This window comes from Oryctolagus cuniculus, chromosome 11, assembly GCF_964237555.1.
Source record: "Oryctolagus cuniculus chromosome 11, mOryCun1.1, whole genome shotgun sequence".
NCBI lineage: Eukaryota > Metazoa > Chordata > Mammalia > Lagomorpha > Leporidae > Oryctolagus > Oryctolagus cuniculus.
Genome location: NC_091442.1, coordinates 72,059,680 through 72,080,263, shown reverse-complemented (window position 1 = coordinate 72,080,263; position 20,584 = coordinate 72,059,680). Strand labels below are relative to the sequence as shown.

The following is a 20,584-nucleotide window of genomic DNA, read 5'->3' as shown; positions in this document are numbered from 1 at the left end:
CCAAAAGCCCTCAATAGTGAGAAAGAAAGAGAAAGAGAAAAAGAGAAAGAGAGAGAGAGAAAGAGAAAGAGAGAGAGAAAGAGAGAGAGAGAAAAAAAGAGAGAGAAAGGAGGGGAGAGAGAGAGAGAGAGGAACAGACACAAACCATCTACTGGTTCACCCTCCAAAAGCCATCATTAGCCAGGTCTGTGCCAGGCTCAAGTCAGGAGCCTGAAATTCCTTCCAGGTTTCCCATATGGATGGTAGCAACCCAAGTACTCAGGCTATCTTCTCCCCGCCAGTGTGTGCATTACCAAGATCAGAAATGGAGCTGAACTAGAATCCAGGGATTCTAATATGGGATGAGGATGTCCCAAGCTGAACCATGCCTGCCCAACATTATTCATTTAATTCTCAGAATATCTCAATGGAAAAGCATTAATAAAACATTAGTGGTTAAGCACATGGCCAAATCAGACGGCTCCAGGGTTCAAAGATCTGCCTTTTTCACTGCTACACTCTGTAGTAACCAGGAATAAAATTGATAGTAAAAAATTTCACATCAGCCCCACAGTGGTGATATGTAAGTCCAGGCTGTGCATTTAAGAAATGTGCTCAAGGTAGATATTTGGCCTTGCAGTTAAGATGCCACTCTTGTGGGGCCTACGTTCCATATTGGAAGGCCTGGGTTTGAGTCCCAACTCCGCTCCTGATTCCAGCTTCCTGCTAATATGCATCCTGGAAGGCAGCTGGCAATGGCTCAAGTAGTAGATTCCCTACCACCCATGTGGGATACCCAGACTGAGTTCCCAGCTCACCAGCCTTAACCTGTCTTACTCAGCCTCAGCTGCTATGGTCCTTTGGGGAGTGAGCCAGCTGACAGGAGACTGTCTCTGTCTCTCTACCTTCCAAATAAATAAATAAATAAATCTTTTAAAAAGATAACGATAGAAGGGGGACAGGTGTTTGGTACAGCCATTAAGATGCCATTTTGGATGCTCACATCCCGTATCAGCCAAGTACCTGGTTCTGAGGCCCCACTCTGCTTCTGATTACTGCTTTCTACTGCTGTGCACCCTGGGAAGCAGCTGGTGATGGCTCAAACACTAGAGTCCCTACCATAGGGATATACACAGACAACATGGACTGAGTTCCTGGCTTCTGGCTTTGGCCTGGCCTAGATGCAGCTGTTAAGTTTCTGTCTCTGCCTTTCAAACAGATAAACAAAAGTTAAAGAAATTTGCTCCAATCTTCTAAAGTTGCTTTACTATTTATTTACTATTAAGAAGAAATCTCGATTATTAAGGTATAGATCCAAACAACATGCTGCCCTTAGGTCTTAGGGAATTAAGAGTAAGCTACACATAGCACACAGAATAATTGGTTTCCATTCACAGTGAGTGACCTGAAACGCTTCTAAATGACTGATTGCTATTTCATACACTCAGAGAAGTCAGGGAAGAAATGCTGAGATTTAAGAGTGGGGATATAAGTGTTTACCAAAATACTTTCTGTACTTTTCTGAATACTTAAAATATTTTTCTCTCTCATCTCTATATAGATATAATGTAAGTATTCCATTAAGTTTTTAAAATTTACAGAAAAAATTAGAGTTTTAATTCCTAATTTTCTTTTCTAAAAAACTCACGTGAAACAGCTTATCTTCAATACTATTAAGATAGGCTTTAGTTTTTCATATACAACAAAATCTGATTTTTTTTTTTTTTTTGACAGGCAGAATGGATAGTGAGAGAGAGAGAGACAGAGAGAAAGGTCTTCCTTTGCCGTTGGTTCACCCTCCAATGGCTGCCATGGCTGGCGCGCTGCAACCGGCGCACCACGCTGATCCGAAAGCAGAAGCCAGGTGCTTCTCCTGGTCTCCCATGGGGTGCAGGGCCCAAGCACTTGGGCCATCCTCCACTGCACTCCCTGGCCAGAGCAGAGAGCTGGCCTGGAAGAGGGGCAACCAGGAAAGAATCTGGCGTCCCGACCGGGACTAGAACCTGGTGTGCCGGCGCTGCTAGGTGGAGGATTAGCCTATTGAGCTGCAGCGCCGGCCAACAAAATCTGATTTTTAAAGTGTCACTAGAAAAGTATCATCTTAATTGTTAAAATAATCATATAGATAGGATTCAGTGTTAAAGTGATCATATAGATGGGGTCAAGTTAATAATGATAGACAGGATTGCCGGTGCCATGGCTCAACAGGCTAATCCTCTGCCTGTGGCGCCAGCACACAGGGTTCTAGTCCCGGTTGGGGCACCAGATTCTGTCCCGGTCGCTCCTCTTCCTGTCCTGCTCTCTGCTGTGGCCTGGGAAGGCAGTGGAGGATGGCCCAAGTCCTTGGGCCCTGCACCTGCATGGGAGACCAGGAGGAAGCACCTGGCTCCTGGCTTCGGATCAGCATGGTGCACCGGCCGCAGCGGCCATTGGAGGGTGAACCAACGGAGAAAGGAAGAGCTTTCTCTCTTTCTCTCTCACTGTCCACTCTGCCTGTCAAAAAAAAAAAAAAATGATAGATAGGATTAAAGGAGACTAAATGCTCCAACACGGAAGCAATCCATATAGTAGGCCCATAGAATGGCAATTACTTTAAGTAGCACTCTGACCTCAGAGTCAGCCCTAAAGGCATTCTGGTCTGGCTGAAAAGCCCACGAGAGCATTTCTGGCATGGAAAACTGTCCCTTCACAGAGGACCACAATAAGACCCCACTGGAAAGAAATGATCCTCAAAAAAGAATTATATTTTTCTCTGAAGGGAGGAAAGAACTTCCACTTTGCTTATGGCCTTTAAATACTGATGGAGTTCATGGACTCAAAAGGCTTTCATAGTCTAGGCAGTTCATGTCAAGAGCCTTGGGTGATCACTGATGTCATATATATGAATGTTAATTGTTAAATCAACAACAGGAGTCATTTGTGTACTAACTTCTGATGCAGGACCTCTGTCTTCAAAGACTTACAATATTAGAATTAATGGTAAAACTTGTTCCCAGATTTTCTTTGTTCTAGTGTGTTAAATTCTTACATATCATAAGTTTAGTTATGTCTATGTGTCCAATTCCATTGCTTGTAATCTTGGGTGCTCCTTTAAAGTTGATTAAGTGTCTCAAACATGGACTCTTTGATCCGTGTATTTAACATAAAGTCAAATACAAAGTACAGAATGGTTAAAGGCCTTATGGCTACTAATGAGACAGTTGTTTCAATGCATCCTATTGTGTGCTAAACCTTTGCCTAAGGGATAATTTCTTCTGCATCCCATTAAACCCAAAATCTGGGAAAGTAAGGATACAGAATTTCCCAAACAAAAGCTTTGGTTTCTAAACAAGAGGTAGTTTACCTGGGATATATTCTAACCCCAGGAAAGTGTGCTCTTTCAGTCAAGAGAAAGGAAGCTATTCTATGTAGAGGGGCACCACAGACTAAAAAGCAACTAAGGACATTTCGGGAAATCGCAGGAATCTGTGGAATAGGGACTCCAGGATTTGGATTCCAAGTTTTTGTACGAAGCTTTGAAAGGCCCTGACCCACATTGTGCTGGACAGGGGAGCTACAAAAGTTGTTCCAAAGAATTAAGGAGCTTTTAACAGAAGCTCCAACACTGGGAATCCCTGATGGCAGGATTCTATGGAATAAGGATTTCAGGATCTGGATTCCAACCCTTTACACAAAACTTTAAAAGGCCCTGACACAGATGCACTGTGCTGGACAAGGGAGCTACAAAAGGTATTCCAAAGAATTAAAGAACTTTTAACAGAAGCTCCAACATTAGGAATTCCTGAGCAAGCCACTCATAGAAAGATCCTCTTCAGATCAATTACAGCTTAAATAGAAGGGATCTTACCAGGTGCTACAGAGCACGACTACCTCAGTAAAATTAGGATTAAATGTCTCCTCTTAAACCTTCATAGGTGGCCGGCGCCCGGCTCACTAGGCTAATCCTCCGCCTAGCGGCGCCGGCACACCGGGTTCTAGTCCCGGTTGGGGCGCCGGATTCTGTCCCGGTTGCCCCTCTTCCAGGCCAGCCCTCTGCTGTGGCCCGGGAGTGCAGTGGAGGATGGCCCAGGTGCTTGGGCCCTGCACCCCATGGGAGACCAGGAAAAGCACCTGGCTCCTGGCTCCTGCCATCGGATCAGCGCGGTGCGCCGGCCGCAGCGCACTGGCCGCGGCGGCCATTGGAGGGTGAACCAACGGCAAAGGAAGACCTTTCTCTCTGTCTCTCTCTCTCTCTCACTGTCCACTCTGCCTGTCAAAAAAAAAAAAAAAAAAAAAAAAAAAAAAAAAACCTTCATAGGTGAACTCAAAAGACATGCCTGATTATGCCTTAAGCCAATCAAACATTTAAATATCTTTTCAAAGAGCAAAGAGATAAGTAAAGCTTTTGCTTTCCTCACATCAAGACTGCTGTACCTGAAGGCAGATATGCCATACCTGCCTCTTCTTTTGATACTCTTTGGGAGCTATTATTGACAAGAAAACTCCTTCAGGGTTCTCCTATTATAATTCTCAATACTCATATAATTCTCTATATGGTTTTATAATATACATAAGGGTAGCCTATCACCACCCACTATCTTGGGAGTTCTTTCCATCTTAAGGGGCACACCACTTGCAATTGGTTTTGTTCCAGTTTTGCTTGTGCTAATTGACAAACTTATATGTTTCAAAACTCAACGACTTCTGAGAATACTGACCAAACAGGGGACACAGCCATTGGTAGTGACTGAAAATTCTCCAGCTCATAAAACAAATTTGTGAGATGAAATAGGCAGAGACTTTCAGACCCAGGACAGGCAGGGCCTATGCCCCTAATAAACAGGAAGCAACTATAGATTATGATGATTCTAAACCCTTCAGCATCCCTTAAGATTAAGGTCTAGAATCTTTGAGGGGGAAATGATATAGGCAGGCAGATAGGTTCGAATTGATTAGATTTGTAAACTGGAGACCACGCCCTCATCCTGTCCCCTTTCATGATCTCATATCCCTACTAGATCTCACCTGGATGCCCACCTGCCAATAAGACTCCATAACCACGCCCCTTTGAGAGTAAATAATAGGCCTGGAGCAAGGTGGGCCCCCTCCCTTGTTGCTCCAAGCCTCTGGGCGGACAGCTTTTTGGCTGTTGTTCTCTGCTTTGCTGCCTGCACTATGTTACCTGTGGCTGCTTCTAACTGCACTCTTGCTCCATGTGGCTCCTGACCTGCTCTCTGCCTGGTATGGAACCAACTAAGCTTCTAGACTTCTTTTTCCCCTAAATAAAGCCCTCAGTTTCCTGTATATTTCTTTCACTGAATACTAAAAACTGTAAAACTAAGGTGTCTCTCATCAAAAATACTGCATAGCAATATTTTCTAATTATAAACTTACTTGGTTATTAGATGTAATTACTGCCTATGACACAGCAGAAGTAACATATTTTAATTTTTATTTATTTTCATTTTATTTGAAAGAGCGAGACATACAGAGACAGTGAAAGATCCTTTATCTGCTGCTTCAGTCCAAAATGCCTGCAACATCCAGGGCTGGGCCAGGCTGAAACCAAGAACTCCATCCAGGTCTCCCACATGGTTGGCAGGGACCCAAGTGCTTGAGCCATCACCTGCTACCTCCAAGAGTGCACATGCGCAGGAAGCAAAGTGGCCAGCACTCAACGAGGCACAAGGGATGCATGAAATACAGGTGTCTCAAGCAGTAAGTGAACTACTGCACCAAACACCAGCTCCAACATAGGTTTAAAAAAAAATCAAGGTGATTTCTTAACTATCAGGATGTGTTACCCAAGAAATGTGGCTTTGCTATGTTAATAACCTCAGTTATCTGGAGAAGGTCAAAATTCCTTGGAACAAATCATCACCACGAAGGAAAAAGTATGCCACTTAACATCAATATAACTTACTGATTGACACACAGGAGAAACTTGATAGATCGATTTAAAGTTTCCCAAAGGACTACATACATGTTAGTCTTCTAGATTTTTGAGCCTTAGGGATTTTCAGCAAGAATTAACACTTAAGGAAAAAGCTCCTTCAAAATCTCAATTCACTGCAGTGAGGGGAAGAGGACAGGAGAGAGAAGACAATCTCCAGATACAAATTATAAATACAACAACCTTTATTTACTTTTTTAAAAGACAATCTCCAGGACTTCAATGTTTCTTTCTCAGCAACAAAACGTGGGGTAAAAATCTAAAATTAACACTACATAAGATAATGGAGAGCTGGCATTGTGGCAAAGCAGGTTAGGCAGCTGCTTGGGATGCCATATAATATGTCAGAGTGCCTAGGATAGGGTCCCACCTGTTTCTGATCCAGCTTCCTGCTAGCACATCTGGGAAGCAGCAGGTTTTTCCCAAACACCTGTGCTCCTGTCATCTATGTGCGAGACCTGGATGGAGTTTCTGACTTCTGGCTTTGACCCGGCCCAACCCTGACTGTTGCGGACATTTGGGGAGTGAACAGTAGAAGAAAACTTTCTCTCTCTCCTTCTGTCACTCTTTAAAATAAATAAAACAAACAAAATTTACTGGGGTTGTCTGTATGGATTTGAAATCAATAAATGGGGGCATCACCTATGTTGTCTACTTTTTGTTTTGTATTTTTTAAGATTTTATTTATTTATTTAAGAGGTAGAGTTACAGACAGAGAGGGAGAGACAGAAAGGTCCTCCATCTGCTGGTCCACTCCTCAAACAGCCAAAGGCCCAGAGTTGGGCCCATCTGAAGCCAGGAGCCAGGAGCTGCTTCTTCTGGGTTTCCCATGTGGATGCAGGGGCCGAAGGACTTGGGCCATCTTCTACTTCTTACACAGGCTGCAGCAGAGAGCTGGATGGGAAGTGGAGCAGCCAGGACTCAAACTGGTGCCCATGTGGGATGCCGGCACTGTAGGCAGTGGCTCCACCCACTATGCCACAGCACTGGCTCCTTCTTTTGTATTATAAGGGTATGCACTATTTCTGGAAGCTTTACCACACAATTTCCCTATAGTCAGTGTTTGTCTCATCCTTCTCTTCCCTCCTTCCTCTTGCATACACTGACACACACCACGGACAATTGTCACATTTTACAACTTTTGTTTTGTAATCAGACATGCTACTCACTTCCTAGGCCATGCCATAAAATGAACTTATTAAGTAATCAACCAAATATCACATCTTAACATCATGCTTCCATTTAAAACATCAAAAATTTTCAGAGGGGGTTTTCTTCTATGTTTAAAGTATTATGCATAGCCGGCGCCGCGGCTCACTAGGCTAATCCTCCGCCTTGCGGCGCCGGCACACCAGGTTCTAGTCCCGGTCAGGGCACCGGATTCTGTCCCGGTTGCCCCTCTTCCAGGCCAGCTCTCTGCTGTGGCCCGGGAGTGCAGTGGAGGATGGCCCAAGTGCTTGGGCCCTGCACCCCATGGGAGACCAGGAGAAGCACCTGGCTCCTGCCTTCAGATCAGCAGTGCACCGGCAGCAGTGGCCACTGGAGAGTGAACCAACGGCAAAAGGAAGACCTTTCTCTCTGTCTCTCTCTCTCTCACTGTTCACTCTGCCTGTCAAAAAAAAAAAAAAAAAAAGTATTATGCATAAGAGATGCACACAAAACTACAATCAGGAGTCTGTGGCTTTGTTGTTTGTCATGAATTTTAATGCAATATACAAACATTCACCATGAAGAGCAGCTTAGTTTTAAAGCACATTTGCCACTGACAGTATTTCAAGGCAATGGGTTACTTGAAGATCAGGAGACCTCCATATTTGCCTATTTGACAGCCTCTTCAGCAACAGGGCATCTTCATCTGTGTGCCCCAGACACTGCTGCATCACTCCATTAACTGCCTCAGAAGTGGAAGCAATTTCTTTTTAAAGATTTTTTTTTAATTTGCAAGGCAGAGTTACAGAAAGAGGGAGAGAGGGCGAGGGCGAGGGAGAGGGAGAGAGAGAGAGAGAGAGATGGAGAATCTTCTATCTGTTGGTTCACTTCCCAAATTGCCGCCAATAGCTGAGGCTAGCACCAGCCCAAGCCAGGCGCCAGGAGCTTCATCAGGATCTCCACCTGAGTAGCTGGGGCCCAAGCACTCGGATCATCCTCCATTGCTTTCCCAGGTACATTAGCAGGGAGCTGGATTGGAAGTGGAGCAGCTAGGACATGATCCAGCAACTACACGGGATGTCAGCATCACAGGTGGCAGCTTAACCTGCTGTGCCACAACCCTAGTAGCAGTTTTAAAAAGAACTCTTCAATCCCTTTTATTTTCTAGGGTATAGTCCACAACTTCAAAAAATTAAATTTCTTTCTTAATTCCTCCCCTTTCTACTAGGAAAAAAATGCTATCTTTACTCTTCTGGTAAGCTCTAACTACTTTTCAGCAACATATAGGATATAGAGACCATCTTTCCCACAACCAAACTCTAATGTAACTTCCTATGGTGGGCACTGCACAGTGGACAATGAAAGAAGGAATGACCAATGTCTCCGATCAGTTCCCAAGAAACTGAGATGCAGAATTCCTGTCTCAGGAAAGGGTCTTCAATAAATCCATATCCCAAAACACTCAGTATAAGCTATGACTTTCTCTGACCTGCTGCTATGAAATACTGCTTCCTGTGAAATAAATAAAGCTTTTAATTACAGTCATAAGATAATTCAAACCAATTCCATGGCCTTCCCTAATATATGTCTCCTTCATTATACATCAAGAATTTGCTCTCTATATTAGACTACTGGCTAAGACGCTTGTGTCCCACATCAGAGTACCTAGACAGATTCCCAGCTCCAGCTCCTGTCTCTAGTTTCCTGCTAATGAACACTCTGTAAAGAAGCAGTTATAGTTCAAGTAATTGGGTTCCTGCCATCCATGAGAGACCTGGATTGAAAGTCCAGCTTCAACGCTAGCTCAACCCTGGCTGCTGCAGACACGTGAGGAATGAACTAGCAGATAGGAGCTCGTTGTCTCTCAAATAAATAAGTAAAAATTAAATCCATTAATAAATAAATGCCTATCAGAAAAACAGTAGGAATAATGGAAAAAACAAACCCTCAGGACTGGCCATATTAGAAACAACAGCAGGGGCTGGCGATAGAGCAGCAGGTAAAGCCACCGCCTGCAGTGCTGGCATCCCTATGGGGTGAGCTGGTTTGAGTACCAACTGCTCCACTTCTGATCCAGCTCCCTGCTAGTACACCTGAGAAAGCAGCAGAGGATAGCCTGGGTCCTTGGGCCCCTGCACCCAGAGGAAGCTCCTGGCTCCTGGCTTCAGATCAGCTCAGCTCCAGCCATTGTGGCCAGTTGGGGAGTGGCCAGCAGATGGAAGACCCTTCTCTCTGTGTCTTTCAAATAAATCAAATCTTAAAAAAAAAAAAAAAAGGCAAATATTTTGGGAGTGGGAAAAAAAACCTGTGAAATTATTTTATATTTTACAGGTGAAGAAACTAAAACAGCTTATAAACAAGAATAGTATGGAGGCCCCCCACCCCGAATTACCCATTTCAACAAATCTGTATAGACATTTTAGTTTAATACATACATACATAACATACATAAATATGTATATGAATCACAACACACCGTGACACCATAGTTTAAAAAAATGTACAAGTTCTGAATACAGCGTGTAAGTTTGGGAAATTAGAAATAGCAGATATGCCCTTAAGAATTATGGGATCTCAATAAGCAGTCTATTTCCTTCTTGCAAGCTACTCCAAGACAGTCTGGGCTGAATGGATTGCTGTTCTGGCCCAGCAAGGCATCTCTTATAGATGATTAAATTCACCATTAGTTAATGTCCCTGAAGATAAGATACCGTGTATATGCCAATATCCTATTGCCAACCTGTGGCCCAAAAAAAGCACTACTGCTTATTTGAGAATTGCTAGTTTATAACAGTTTATACAAGAGGTATAAATCTCAGAGTGAAGTAGTAAGCTAGAGGAACATACAACATTAATTGCATACATAAAAATCATTTTATACAGCTTGCTCTGGACCAAGAACAAGAAATTCACAAAGAAATAATAGTTCTCAAGTTAAAACTTATATCCTAGGAAAGATCAGATGGAGGTAAAGACAAAAAGCAGAGTATATCCCATATTGAAAATTGTAATACTTAAAGACTACAAAAGTCATTCTAATTTCATAGACATTTAATCTTGCATGGAGTATCTTCTCTCCCTAACACCCAGCCCACATTTAGACAATCTACAAGTGTGTGTGTGGAGAGGCATTTGATCTACAAAATTTATAGCTGCCCATTTAGTTCCAAAGGCATTGAATGAATAATGTAACACTTTTTTTTTTCCTTTTAATATTTACTTATTTATGCTCCTGGCTCCTGGCTTCAGATTGGCTCAGCTCCGGCTGTTGCAACCATTTGGGGAGTGAACCAGCAGATGGAAGACCTCTCTCTCTCATTCTCTCTCTACCTCTCCTTCTCTCTCTGTGTAACTGTGACTTTCAAAAAATAAATCTTAAAAAAAAATTTCTTACAAACTGTTGCTTTGGTAACAGAAAAAACCTGGAAGATAGACCTGTGCTAAAGGAATAGCTGACAGTTGTGGTTTATGAAGAAATACTCTAGCTTGGTTGATACGGTAGAACCTATGGAAGTTTTCTTTATGATTTTATCCCACTGAACCTCACTGGCTACTTCCCAAGTTAAATAACAGCTCCTGCTTATTACTCTTAGATATCACATATTATTATAGTTTTAAACTAGAAATATGTAAGTCAATTTAAAACAAAAACTAATAGAGAGGCTTAAGACTAACTATTTAAAGGAAACACTGATTTAAACTTTACTCTTGATATTAGCCAAAAGGCCAAGAAGCAACGACTTAAACTTTAAAAAGGGGGTTTACTTTTCAACCTGCCATTACAAGTAAGAAAAGATATAAAAAATGCTATTTGTAAGATAATGCATTTCGGGGCTGGCACTATGGCATAGCAGGTTAACACCCTGGCCTGAATGGGCCAATATCCCATATGGGCGCGGGTTTTAGTCCAGGCTGCTCCACTTCTGATACAGTTTTCTGCTATGGCTTGAGAAAGCGGTGGAAGATGGCCCAAGTCCTTGGGTCCCTGCACCTGCATGGGAGATCCGGAAGAAGCTCCTGGCTTCGGATCGGCGCAGCTCTGGCTGTGGTGGCCAATTGGGGAGTGAACCAGTGGGTGGAAGACCTCTCTCTCTCTCTCTGCCTCTCCTGTCTCTCTGTAACTCTGCCTTTCAAATAAATAAATAAATCTTAAAAAAAAAAAAAAAAAGATGATACGTCTGTCCCCCTTTCCTTCTTATGTATTTGTCTCTACTCCTTCTCAAGCTGTGTGTGTGCACAATGTGTGGGGGCTAGGGGGAGAAAGAGAGACACTCCTCCCTTTCTCCTACAGTCTTGATCACTCTATCTTCCCTTGCCTGTATCTGCCTGTCTCTTACACTCAGTAGCTCATTTGTGTAAACATTGATGTTCAAAAGGAAATCATTTTATCAGGTTGTGGTCTAAGGCAAAACAAATTACAAAGGCCGGCGCCGCGGCTCACTAGGCTAATCCTCTGCCTAGCGGCGCCGGCATACCGGGTTCTAGTCCCGGTCGGGGCGCCGGATTCTGTCCCGGTTGCCCCTCTTCCAGGCCAGCCCTCTGCTGTGGCCAGGGAGTGCAGTGGAGGATGGCCCAGGTGCTTGGGCCCTGCACCCGCATGGGAGACCAGGAGAAGCACCTGGCTCCTGGCTCCTGCCATCGGATCAGCGCGGTGCGCCGGCCGCAGCGCGCCGGCCGCGGCGGCCATTGGAGGGTGAACCAACAGCAAAGGAAGACCTTTCTGTCTGTCTCTCTCTCTCACTGTCCACTCTGCCTGTAAAAAAAAAAAAAAAAAAAAAAAAAAAAAAAAAAAAAACACAAATTACAAAAATAGTAACAAGGGGCCGACGCTGTGGTTCACTAGGTAAATCCTCCACCTATGGTGCCGGCATCCCATATGGGCACCAGTTCTAGTCCTGGGTTGCTCCTCTTCCAGTCCAGCTCTCTGCTGTGGCCTGGGATGGCAGTGGAGGATGGCCCAAGTGCTTGGGCCCCTGCACCCGCATGGGAGACCAGGAAGAAACACCTGGCTTCTGGCTTCGGATCGGAGCAGCTCCGGCCGTGGCAGCCATTTGGGGGGTGAACCAACAGAAGGAAGACCTTTCTCTCTGTCTCTCTCTCTCACTGTCTATAACTCTACCTGTCAAATTAAAAAAAGAAAAATAGTAACAAAATCATAAAAATAATCAGGAATTATTCAACTATTCGTGGAAAACAGAATAAAAGTTAAAGCCCCAACTCTTTTTTTTTTTTTTAAAGATTTATTTATTTATTTGAAAGGAAGAGTTAAAGAGAGTCAGAGGCAGAGGCCTTCCATCTGTGGGTTCATTCCCCAGATGGCTGGAGCTGCACCGATCTGAAGCCAGGAGCTACTTTCAGGTCTCCCACATAGGTGCGTGGGCCTAAGGACTTGTGTCATTTTCCACTGTTTTCCCAGGCCACAGCAGAGAGCTGGATTGGAAGTGGAGCAGCCGGGACTCGAACTAGTGCCCATATGGGATGCCAGCACTGCAGGCGGCGGCTTAACCCGCTACGGCACAGCGGCAGTCCCGCCACAACTTTCTTTCTTTAAAATGCATACATATACACATGCTAGATACAAGAGCTAAAAAAAAACTTGGTGCATTCAATCTAACAGATTCATTTACAAAATTTGGGGCTAAATAGACCAGAAAAAACAGCATTCCAAGAGTCCATTTAATGCAGTGGCTGTGAGCACAGGCTTAGGAGTCGCAATGCAGAGTTTGTGTATCCCAACTCTGCTACAGCTAACTGTACTGAGGCAGGTTACTTTCTCTCAGCCCATTTCTTCATCTCTAAAATGATGCCACTAAGACAGTAAGAATAACACACAAATAGATGTGTCTGACATATAGTGAGGGCTCAACAGATGCTGTATCTGTAACATCGGGTGCAGTGAACGTCTAACCATTCTTTTGGTCTGCTTGAATTTTCCTCACTTGATTTTACAAGGCTACCTTTCTGTGTCTTTTTAAATTTTTTTTTTTTTTTTTTTTTTTTTTTTGGACAGGCAGAGTGGACAGTGAGAGAGAGAGACAGAGAGAAAGGTCTTCCTTTGCCGTTGGTTCACCCTCCAATGGCCGCCACGGCCGGCGCGCTGCCGCCGGCGCACCGCGCTGATCCGATGGCAGGAGCCAGGTGCTTATCCTGGTCTCCCATGGGGTGCAGGGCCCAAGTACTCGGGCCATCCTCCACTGCACTCCCTGGCCACAGCAGAGAGCTGGCCGGGAAGAGGGGCAACCGGGACAGAATCCGGCGCCCCAACCAGGACTAGAACCCGGTGTGCTGGCGCCGCAAGGCGGAGGATTAGCCTAGTGAGCTGTGGCGCCGGCCCTTTCTGTGTCTTAACTTTGAAAACTTCACCCATTTCATGATTTCAGCAGGTTAACCACTACCCCACATTTCCAATACACCTAGGACATGTGGCTTGCCAAACACACATGCCTAGCCCAGACTAGCAATGAGTAACTAGAAAGCAGGAGAAGCAGAAGCAGGGAGCAAAGTTGCTCTCACTCTAATGGTGGAAAAATTGCAGGAACGTCAAGTCAGAGTGGCAGCATTTAGTCATCCAGAGCCAGCAGTGTCACTGGAGCAGGTCATGGCATCTGTCTGGCTCTAGGTGGTACTGGCATCCTCACAGGAATAGCTGTACAATGTGATTTTGGACACTGTTTCTACCTGCTTATTAGCCATGAATCTGATGAGCCTCTGAGCTCTATTCAACATCCTTTATAAATACATCATATGCTTATATTAGTTTTTACTGTCTTCAAGAATCCCCCAATGATACATCAGGTACGGGTAACATCCATTTTCTCCTGCCCTTTATCCAAGGAGGGTAGGGGACATAGACTATTTTCAACCTCCCTAAACACAAAATATATTGCTCACTTTTTTATGAAAAAAAAAAAAAGAGATTCATTTATTTATTTGAAAGGCAGAGTTAGAGAGGGAGAGAAAGAGATCTTCCATCTGCTGGTTCACTCCCCAAATGACCACATCAGCCAGGGCTGGGCCAGGCTAAAACCAGGAGCCAGGAGCTTAATCTGGGTCTCCCATGTGGGAGCAGGAGCCCAGGACTTGGAACATCCTCTGTTGCTTTCCAGGTATATTAACAGGGAGCTGGGTCAGAGTGGAGCAGCCAGGACTCAAACCAGCATTCCTCCAAGCAGTGGCTTAACCTCCTGTGCCATAGCGTCATCCCCTATTGCTCACTTTCAACCAACAGATTCATCCTGTGATGGCTTTTTATAAATTATTTTTAAAATTTTTATACCTTATATTTTTATAAATTATGGATTACCAACTTGCTAACTTAGAAAGTGAGAAATGCATAGGCAGTTTTAGAACACTGTGCCAAGGAGAAGTGATGACACAGGAAAATAAACATATGCAATTAGCTTTCATTAAGGTAAGAGAAATCATTCCAGTATGATGACAACCAGCCTATATATTCCCAACAGCTTTCTTCCCAGCAGGTGCTTTGCACGTGAGGGTCTACCCTCAAACAGCAACCCCCATCTCCCAGAGTCTCTTGAAGGTCAGAAATGTAAAAAATAACAAAAGGCCCTAAATATTCCTCTTTTTCTTCAACCAATAACTCAGTAAAGCACCAGTATAGCAAACTATTTAACCCTCTGTCAAAGCAATGCAAATAAGTCAGTGCCTGATCGTCATAGGCTGGGACACACTCCTCTTCCTCTGCCAGATTTCACTACAAGTCTGTTTCTACAGTTCAGTAACGCTTTTTCCAATGTCTGGAATGTTGAAGCTCAGATCTCTTTACTGCTTGCCAGTAAAATGTGTTACAAGGCTTGTGGGAAGGGGGACACTGGAGAACTAAACTCTTTTTTGAAAGTCTCAGGAGCCAGTTACCACACAAAGGTGAAACTATGGTACGTCGACTTTGATATCTATGGGTTTTACTGGAAAATCCATAAAATAAACAAAAGTTTAAAATTGCATGTCATTCTGAGTAGTGTATTGAAATCCTGTATTATCAGGCAAAATTATCTCTGTCCAGTATATCCACACTGCAAACACTATCCATCTGCTACTTGATAGCCATCTTGGTTTTCAGATCAACTGTGGCTCTATCACATTGCTTTGGTTTCAAGTTAACACTTCTTTCACTTAAGAGGGCCCCGTAGTGCAAGAGTAGTAATAATGGCAATTTTATTATAGTATATGGTTATAATTATTTCATTTCATTACTAGTGAGTTGTTAAGCTCTTATTACTGTGCCTAGTTTATAAATTAAACTTTATCCCAGGTATGTACGCCCAAGAAGAAACCTAGCATACTTAGGGTTTGGTACTATCCACAGCTTCAGACATGCACTGAGGACCTTGGAACATGTCCTCCACGGATAATGGGAACTACTGTATGTTTTAATAAATAGAAGAACAAGCAGAACAAAATCAAATACAGCTTTAAAAGAAAGTGATGCTTTTTCAGATTAAATTAAGAAACAAAAAACAAGCCAAGCCTTTGGAAATGTACATTGATGTCTAATGTGTAACTAATGTACTAAAATGTCATAGGGGAAAACCTACATTTGATAGTTTTGGAGGGCTAAATCATAGAATTTAGGTTTCATGATGATCATGCACTACAGTTATGTTACTGAACAGCAGTAGTTGAGATTTTATGAGCTAAGCAACTTAACCAAGGAACCTACTGTCTGATTCTCAGCTGAATGATAGCATTAAAACGTCTTCATCTTGCCTTTCAAATAAGTCAATATTAAGTTAATACCACATGGAATTATTCCTGGATTTGTATAAAAATACTCATATGAAATTCAAGTTTAAAACCCAACTCCTGGGCTAGGTGCTGTGGCATAGTAGATTAAGCCTCTTCCTGCAGAACTGGCATCCCATATGGGTGCCAGGTTCGTATCCTGGCTGCTCCACTTCCGATCCAGCTCCCTGCTGATGGCCTGGGAAAGCAGCAGAAGATGGTCCAAGTGCTTGGGCCCCTGCATCCACGTGGGAGACCCAGGAGGAGCTCCTGGCTCTTGACCTTCAATCAGCCCAGTAGTTGTGGCAGCCATTTGGGGAGTGAACAAGCAAATGGAAGCTCTCTCTCTCTCCTCCTCTCTCTGTCTGCAACTCTGCCTCTCAAATAAATATTTATTAGAGGGGAAGAGACAGAGAGAGAGAGGTCTTCCATACGCTGGTTCACTCCCCAAATGGCTGCCACAGCTGGAGCTGGGCTGATTGGAAGCCAGGAGCTTCTTTTGACAGTTTTGGGATGTCAGCGCCCCAGGCAGAGGCTTAACCTACTATGCCACAGTGTCAGCCCCAAAAGCCAACTGTTTATATACTTTGTAATAAAAAGTTTTTGTTATTATATGATTTCTGATCATTATAATTAACTGCCTTTGGCACCTGACTCTAGCTTCCTGCTAATGTAAACCCTCAGAGGCAGTAGTGATGGCGAACATAATTGAAGTCCTGGATTCCTGGTTCCCAGCTCCAACCTCAGCCAAGGTCCCAAACATTGCAGGAACTGAGAAATGAACCACAGAGGGGAGCCCTGTCTGTCTGTCTGTCACTCGCTACTTCTCAAAAATGTTTTAAAATTTAAAAAAAATTTTGGTCATAACTCGTCCACCTTAAGGACACTATAATACCTTAGAAAAAAAGTTCATTTACATTTGAAAATCTTATGTTAAACATGGCAGGAGTTTTCTATTTAGGGGTATAAGAGGAAAAAGTTCAAACAAAATCTAACTCTCTAAATGACACATGTCTGTGTCAGCCTTAAGAACTAACAATATTTGCATTTTACAAGTGGCCTAGAAGAAACAGTGCTAAAAAGGACCTAAAGCTAGTTCTGAATCACAACCTTCTTATGAGGAATAATTTATATTATGAGACAACAGTAACAGCCAAAGCATTAAAAACCAAACAAAAAAAGGACCCCTGTCAAAATAAGCACAAGAACAAAAAGTACGTGAACTCCAACACAGAACAGGGAGAGCATGTGTACAGAGACCACAGAAGATTTACAGCAAAGATCGTAGACCCAAAACTCATGTAACTGCTATTTCCCCTCCTTCGCAACTGGCAGATACAGAGGAGAGGGGACAGGGGACAGATCTGTAGAGGGTGGCAAAAGCCTGAGAAAACTCTGTGTGGCTAAAATTACAAAGCGGTGTGAGTTGTCTGGTCAAATAAAACACTGCCATTCCTGGTTTCGGCTCACTGAAGGCAGTGCAGAAATCTCATTAAGCAGGGAATGAACACAAAGAAATATAGTAACAATAAGAAATTGTTATACACAACATTTACTGAGCTTCTTATAAAAAATGTATTTTTTTTTCTTTTTACTTGAAAGGCTGAGAAACAGATCTCCCATCTGCTGATTCATCCCCCAAAGGCCACAGCTGGGGCCGGGCCAGACTGAAGCCAGGAGGCAGGAATTCAATCCAGGTCTCCCACATGGGGGACTGACCCAGGCTTGAGCCATCATCACCTACTGCCTGCACGGTGCACAGCAGCAGAAAGCTGGAATCTGGACAACAGGGACTTGGAGCTAGGCACTCCAGCATGGGATGCAGGTGTTGTCATTGGTATCTTAACTGCTAGGCCAACATAGGATGCAGGTGTCCAACTGGTATCTTAACTGCTAGGTCAAATGCTGTCCCCACACGGAGCTTTTTTTTTTTTTTTTTTTTTTTTTTAATTTTATTGGGGGTGTGGAGGTTTCCATACACTGCTTCACTAATCCTCAAAACAAACTTCATATCCACTAATTTGTACCATTTTATAGATGGAAAAAAACCTGAATTACAGAATTTTAAAAAATATTTTATTTAAATGAGAGTTACACACAGAGAGAGAAGGAGAGGCAGAGAGAGAGAGAAAGAGAGGTCTTCCATCCGCCTGTTCACTCCTCAAATGGCCACAATGATCAGAGCCATGCAGATCCGAAGCCAGGAGGCAGGAGCTTCTTCCGGGTCTCCCACACAGGTGCAGGGGCCCAAGGACTAGGCCATCTTCTACTGCTTTCCTGGGCCATAGCAGAGAGCTGGATCGGAAGTAGAGCCACCAGGACTAAAACCGGCGCCCATATGGATGCCGGCACTGCAGGCAGCAGCTTTACCCACTACGCCACAGCGCTGGCCCCAAGATTTACAGAATTGTTAACCACCACCCACTTCAGAGTCCTACATATAGCAAGTGGTGGAACTGAGGCTCTAACTTGGATATGAGCACTTTATCACCCCATTATGAAGGAATGGAAATCAACTGACTGAACTCTTTATCCACCTATATGTAAATATACCACTTCCAATTTTTCAATTACATAACATCATGTTTCTAAGTGAAACTCTGGAAAATATAATGGATGGACCAAAACTCTATTTTGTATTGTTTCTGTAGCTAATAGATTAGTGAACACCTTGAACATGAATTTCTGTGCACATGTCCACACCATTTACTTAACATTATAAATGGAATTCTGGGACCAGAAGTATGTTCTGTCAGAACATCTGATTTTGCTATTACTGAAAAGATGTTAAGATGGTGGTTCCTTAAGAAAACATTGTAATCTATAATATCTGGCATATGCGCAAGTGTTCTATGACTGCTGAATGAATGAAAGAGGTTTCCCTTCCCTCAGCACACAGTCTCTGCAGGGAGAACAGAGCAGAGCAGCCTGCCAAACTGAAGACAAATCATGGGGCTGGCATTGTGACGTAGTGGGTTAAGCCACAGCCTGCAATGCGAGCATCCCATATGAGCGCTGGCTCAAGTCCTAGCTGCTCCACTTACCATCCTGCTCCCTCTTCAAGCACCTGAGAAAGCAGCAGAAGATGGCCCAAGTGCCTGGGCCCCTGCCACCCAAATAGGAGACCCGGAATAAGCTCCTGGCTCCTGGCTTTAGCAGGGCTCAGCCATGACTGCTGCAGTCATTTGGGTAGTCAACCAGCAAGTAGAAGATTCTCTCTCTGTTAACTCTGCCTTTCAAATAAAATAAAAATAAATCTTAAATCTTAAAAAAAATTAAAAAAGACAAACTATGTCACATTTCAAATGTGTTGATGGGCTGCATAAAACCTTTCTTAGAAAGAGAAAAGCATGCCATTCGATCTATTTCCGTATGTTTAAGTGAATTCGAATATCTGAGTACATTAAAGAAACCAATACTCTAGCAGGCATGTAACACTTTACTTCTCTCAGTTTATGACCTCAATGCCATAATCTGTATACTTCCATTTCCAGCCCACCCTCTTTCTTCCCATGCTCAGAGCACTCCGGTCAACATGGTGAATGTTCCTAAAACCCATCAACCTGTAAACTGTGTGGCAAGCACCAACCCCATGAAGTGACATGGTGTTAAAAGGGGCCTAGAGCCTGTCTGCCCAGGGAAAGCTGCGTTGTGACAGGAGGAGTGACCATGGTGGGCAGACTACGCTGACTTCTGGAAGAAGGCTCAAGCTACAGGGAAGGCTGAGCAGGGGCTGGACAGTGGAGACCCCAGTTGCAGACCTCAGAGAATGTTGGCTGTTAAGAGATGTCAACATTTTGAACCAGCAGGAAATTCACAGAGAAAGGGCCAAGTGATCCAGTTCTAAGCTTCAGCTTCTGTTTTATTATGAAGACAATAAAATATTCAGGTTACTCTTCACTTCATTTGGTTGTAATTGGCCTTTGGGGAGGAAACAAACCGGAGTCATCAATAAAATTCCTCCTGAGGGGAAATTTAAGCTTAAAAAAAATTCCATAATCTGTTACTGTCCCTAGAGATAATTTCAGAATCTATTTATATACAAAGAATTTCAAAGCGCTAAATGTTTTAAATATGACATTGATTTGTCATTTTACTTTGACTTTCATTCACAGGTTCCAATGCTATTATAGCAGGCAATAGCCCAATAAAGATATAGAGTAAACCGACTAGAAGACACTGTACACTTTAGATGCACTAATCTAATCCCCATAACGGTAGGAATTATCTCTAGTTTATAGGTAAGGAAGCTGACGCACAGAGAGGCAAAGAAGCTTGCCTGTTTCTCTGAACCCAGGCATTCTGGCCACACCCCTAACCACCACAAAGTATTGCCTCCCAAGCGAAAGCATTTAAAACAGTTTTTGGCACAGCTTTCAGTGGGTATTAGTGATCAAGGGCACAACAATAATATGCTTGCCAGAAAATAGGATGTTCAGTCAATCCAAATGGATTATTAGCTACGACTGGGAGCCTACACTGTCTCAGGATACGGGAACATTCTCCAAAACATCAGAATACACTAAGAAAAGATGGAGACAGATCACATAAGCACATGTCTAGTGCAAACAGATCTAAAGTAGAAAGAATAAAGCAGAATTAGTCACAGGTGTCAAGACACAGAAGGAGAAATTAGCTCTGCCTAGGGCTCTCAAAGAAAAGCGGCACAGAAGAGCAAATACCTCAACTGCATCCTGAATCACAACATCGTTTATGGGTAACAGTCTCTCCCAAAAAGCGTTTCTCACGGTAGGGCCGGTTATCCTGCCATGAGCAAGCAGA

The 20,584-nt window shown here is 43.4% G+C and overlaps 1 protein-coding gene across 10 annotated transcripts in view; it reads right to left on the bottom strand.

The window, feature by feature from the left end:
- The window catches only part of FRS2 (fibroblast growth factor receptor substrate 2), a 121,940-nt gene that overhangs the window by 56,039 nt on the left and 45,317 nt on the right, over nt 1-20,584 (bottom strand). The window contains exon 3 of one of the 10 annotated variants that reach the window (XM_070052607.1): nt 20,485-20,566. The exons of 8 other annotated variants lie outside the window; for them this stretch is intronic. The gene's annotated coding sequence lies outside the window, so the exon portion shown is untranslated. Of the gene's footprint in view, nt 1-19,563; nt 19,586-20,484; nt 20,567-20,584 lie in introns of those variants that run through there. One more of the 10 variants, XM_051845662.2, reaches the window with a different exon arrangement.